Below are 5,169 nucleotides of genomic sequence, written 5' to 3' on the forward strand. Positions count from 1 at the left end.
GTTTCTGTTTTTTCTTCTCAAAAAACATGAAAAACGTTTTCAAAAACAAAAACAAACACGCCCTAAGTTTTTGCTCTTTGGAATGCAACGCTTTCTTCTTGTTGTTGGACTATCTAGTACACCCAAAATCAAATTATTTTTTAGAATAAATATATTTTAGTCTCTTCGACTATTATATTTAGAGTATTATTATAAGGCACTATTAGTGTTATGCACTATTCGCTAATAGAATGTAGATTTCGTAATATGAGATTTACAAGTGTAATATACTTTTTATTAGTGATAGTGTTTAATACTAGTGGCATCCCTAAACATCTTTCTTATACATATTACTTTAGTTGAGTCTGTTGAAATGATATCCTCTACAATTGATAGAAGCTTTATCAAATGTTGCTTTCGTGCTCTACTTGATATTTCTTATGCCTATGAGGTTGAGTTATTTTGATCAATAGTTGGAGGTGATTATGGCCTCATTCGCTTCGCGGATTCGAGTTTTTAATTTGAGTTGAGATATGATATTTTTTAAGAGTTTTTAACTATAGCAGAAAAAGTTTGATGTGACATTTTATAAGAGTTTTTAACTGTAAAAACTTAAAACTGAAAACTTAAATCAGTAAATGAACGAAAACTTATATATATATATATATGGTTTTGCTCCTTATGAATAGCAATCTAGACATTTTATGGATGTAATTATTATTATCCTTGGCCGCTATCTAATTTTCTTATTCTAAAAAAAATATTTTTTTAATATAATTTATTAAAAAGTCGATAGTGCTCCGTATATACGGATGTAATTACTCATTTCCTTGGCCATTAACTATGTACTTCACATTTGTGAAAACAGTCGTGTTTTGGTCGGTTTTAATATTTGATCTCGTCTTTTTATAGTTATTATATTAATTAAAAATCTTTTTTTGAAGGTTCTTATGCTTCAAAATATTTATGTCGTTTTTCTTTATTTCCCATCGTTTCCCTTATGTTGTCGTTTACTTATATGAATGTCGTTTTAACTTTGTGGGTCAAATTCTGAGGGTTGTTTTTTTTATCATTATTTAATTAAGGTACATCTTAAAGGTAGGTGCCCTCTTTAAATGTTTATTATGTCGTTTTTCTTGTCATTTTGTTTGTTTGTTTGTTGATTTGTCAGGCTATTATTTGCTCCTTTTGCAATCTCTTTAACGACTATTTATTTTTCGGCAATTTGAATATATGTCGATGTTTGTTTGTTGTCTCAGTCGTTCTGTTTCTTTTGTTTTTAAAGTCGCTGTGGCAAATTAATCAATACTTTACTTGTTTTGTTGTCGTTTCAGTTTTGTTCTTTTTTTCCTCCTTGTTTTGTTGTTTTAAAGCTGTGATCGTTCTCGATAATATTGCGGTGCTCTATTGTTTTCAGTTTTTACGTGTGTTTTGAAGGTCTGGGTTTGTTTCAAGTTGTTGGTGCTTTCCAGATTATTGTCGTTCTTCTAACTATATATATGTTGTTTTTGTTCTTGTCGTCGTTTTTCACTTTATTGTCGATTCTCAGCTTATTTCTGTCCATATATGTTGTTTTTATTTTAAACTCTCCAAGAACGTTAGAGAACACTCAAAGTAACGCGTGAAGATCCACTTAATCATCTAAACAACAAAATAAAATAAATTGATAAAACTTTGCCTACACGTACACGAGAAAAGTTTCCTATCTACACGAAACATTTAAAAATGAGTGTCAAGGCTCAGCATTCTCACTCACAGATTAATAGTACTTGCGGTTGAGGTTGACGGTGAAAATTCGTCAACAGATTAATGATCTAAAACACAGTTAAAAAGCAATTAAACAATAAGAATACACGAGAATTATAGTGATTCACTTTCAATTTGAGAGCTATGTCTACTGTAAGAAGGAGAATAAATTCACTAACTTTAAGGAGAATACACGCACTAATTACTCAAGATGAGACTTAGAATTTTCTGACTCATAATTCATTATTTATATCTTAAGTCTCCCGTCCATAAACATTTCTTATTTGAATTTGAGTTATTTCTCTTATTATAAAATTTGGTTGCTGTCTTGATGGTATATTGGTTTCTTATCCGTTTATCTGATCTTATGCTTCAAAGGTTGTGATATTACCATTCTATCATTTCTGGTTTTCTAGTACCTTCTCTTCTTAATGGGGATGCATAAAATGTATTATCCTTTTCTCTTCTACAGTGGACCGCTTGTTTGAGATATTCTGCGAGTGTGCAGAGCTTAATCCAGAACCCATTGAAGGTTAGAACAATTTTTTTTTTTTTTAAAGGAAAGTTTTGTAGAATATTTTTCTTTGAAGTTGAATTTAGTAGCTTTTGCTTCTAATTCTTTCACTAATATGCTACTCGTTTATGCCTTCTTTAGGAGAAGAAGAAGCGCATAATTGGATTTTTAGTGCTGATCGGATTGGAGATGAAGTTGCAGGTATGATTAAAGCAGCTAACACTTATGGCTTCTGGCATGTACTTATGGTGAATGATAATTTTGTTTGAATTTGGTATTTCTAGAAGGGGAAGATCCTGATTGGATTATGTCTCAAAATCCAACAAGCACAATTGGTCAATCTAATGGGGATCATGACTTAGCACGTACAGTGCTAGAGGTACGCCCGTGAAATTGCATTTTAAGCTGCTGCTTAATTTTCTTTTGGATGTGTTCTATACTAATGGAAAATGCGTCACATTGGTATCTTAGGTCTTCTGTAACTTATGCTGTAGTTACTACGAATTTAGACGTGAGATGCACTAATCTTACAGGACTTAAATGGTAGTGATAATCTAACGAATGTATATGGCTTAGAATTGCAATCGAAAGTTTTATTTTTAAGCTGTAAACTACGAGCCGGTTACTTTTCAAGGAGAGCCAGGCGATTTAATCTGAAAATGGTGGAAGACTGAAGTAATCATTGATCACCTTTTTGTAAATATTGCAGCTTCAGATCAACGATCAGCGATTTGAGGATGCAGAAGAAATGGGGCATGATGTCAACAGTGGCCACCGTTGAGCTTGTTCTCCCTTTTCTTTCTTCACATCTTCGGGTGTTGCCATTAACCAGTGTCCATCTTGTTTCTTTTGTGGTTCCGAGTCTTTTTGTATATGTGAAACATTATCTTCAAATACTTGGCCCAGGAGCATCGTCACATTAGGACTTATAAAGTCATTTTGCTTCTAACCAGTTTGTGTATTGCTGTTATCGGAATTATTATTCGTGGTAACCGAATTTTCTCATAACTTTTTAGACAAATATGTTAGTTATTATTATGCCCAACCCAAAAGAACATACTTGACATGCATAACCTTTTCAGGCAAATTAAGGAGAAACTTAGGAAATATGTCATCTTTTCATCCTTTTAGTTGTGTTATTCTGCTTGAATTCTGCCCCTTTAAGTTAGTATGCAATGAGAGAAGCAAGGATAAAAATCTTTTTTAGTGTTTAAGAAATGACAAAAAATTTTATCCTCTCTTAATAGAAGGGCATTCTTCTAGATTATTCTTAGTTAAATCATTTCAATAGAATTCGTTTTAAAATGATATTATTTTTTATATGAAAATAAAAATAAAAATATTTTTAATTTCAGACAGAAATTATTTTTAAAAATGCGTTTGGTAGTTTTATCAAGAGATTGTTTGTGTAAAAAAATTCATTAATGTCTCTTTGCTCGAGAGAGGAGAAAATGAAAACAAAAAATAAAAAACGATTAAAAGTTATTTTTCATTTCTCTCTCATTTTACGTTAAACTAAAAAATTGTTTTCATTTCTGTTTTTTATTTTTATTGCGTCAAATGCGGTTTTGAAAACGTTTTCATTTTTTTTTTCCTCAAAAAACATGAAAAATAAAAAAGGGATCAATTCCAAACACGGCCTTTAGTTTTTTTTTTTTTCTTCCCTCTCTTTCTCTTAATCAGAAAATCGAAGCGAGTAATATCTTCTTATTCATTTAAACTTTTCTGCGTTGTTGTTTTAACTTTTAATTCGAGTTAATTTCACTAATGAACTTTGAATTGCAACTAGTTCAATTATAGTCCCTGATTTGTCACTTTTACATGCTAAAGAATTACCCTAATCTATAAGGACGTAATACAATTGCTTAGTTTGGTATTGTTTTTCCATCTCAACATCAGTTTCTACTTGTAGCAAAAGCTGATTTTAGTGTTGGTAAATCTCTTTAAAAGTGTTTTTTGAAGAACTTTTTAAGAATTTACAGCCAAAATCAGAACCAGCTTAAAGACAACTTTAGCTTTTAGATTGTGCAAGAATCAGCATAGTACAATTAATAAAACTTTCATAATACTCATAATACACCTAATGAAATTTAAAATTTACAATCTTCCAAATCTAAAATTCAGACTCATAATATAATATAATAGTAATATAATAGTAATATTGTAACAAATAATATCATAAATATATTAATAACTCTAATATTATTATTTTATTCAATAATATGATGTTATTATAATATTATAATTATTTTAATAATATGATATTATAATTATAATATAATATTGTAATTATTATTTTATAATATATTATATATCATATTGTATTGATATAATTATATTTATTATATTAATAATAACATAATAATTAATATAATTAAATATTAACATAATCTTATAATTATAATATTATTATATATTATAGTGTATTATATTAATAATAATATATTTGTTTATGTCGTTTACACTTTCTTGTTGTTTTATACTTCATTGTCGTTTCAGACTCCTCGCTCTACATCTTGTTGCCGTATACTCTTTTTGTTAATTTATACTTTTTTAGTGGAAATTGGATTGTTTCTATATCTATATCTACACAATCTCCTAAAGGATAAACATATTTTGGGGGAGGCCGTGTGAAACAGTCGTAAATGAATCTGCTATCTACTTAATTTAGTTTCATAAATCTACTATTTACTACAAGTTTCCTTCTTTCAACCCTGATTAGTGGTAAGCGGGTAACCCAAGTCTCTATGGACCAAGCTTATGTACATATGAGTGAACATCATATTCAGCAATATCTTCTTCTATGTGTAAAATAGGCTTAAAGTGTCCAGAAAAGTAATACATTTCAAAATGTCAATCCTTAAAAAGTGATGTTCCTCAAATTCACCTCTTGGATTTGGAAGATCACTAACTGATCTATGTCTTTTGGG

At 29.6% G+C, this 5,169-nt stretch overlaps 1 long non-coding RNA gene across 1 annotated transcript; it reads left to right on the forward strand.

The window, feature by feature from the left end:
- The first annotated feature begins 2,134 nt into the window (after window positions 1–2,134).
- On the forward strand, window positions 2,135–3,328 carry LOC21390412. The gene is made up of 4 exons (XR_002903503.1): window positions 2,135–2,257; window positions 2,381–2,440; window positions 2,524–2,618; window positions 2,949–3,328. It is a non-coding gene; the product is annotated as an uncharacterized LOC21390412 (long non-coding RNA).
- Window positions 3,329–5,169: the final 1,841 nt, after the last annotated feature.

This window comes from Morus notabilis, unplaced genomic scaffold (genome assembly GCF_000414095.1).
Source record: "Morus notabilis unplaced genomic scaffold, ASM41409v2 Scaffold472, whole genome shotgun sequence".
In the NCBI taxonomy this organism is placed as follows: Eukaryota; Viridiplantae; Streptophyta; class Magnoliopsida; order Rosales; family Moraceae; genus Morus; species Morus notabilis.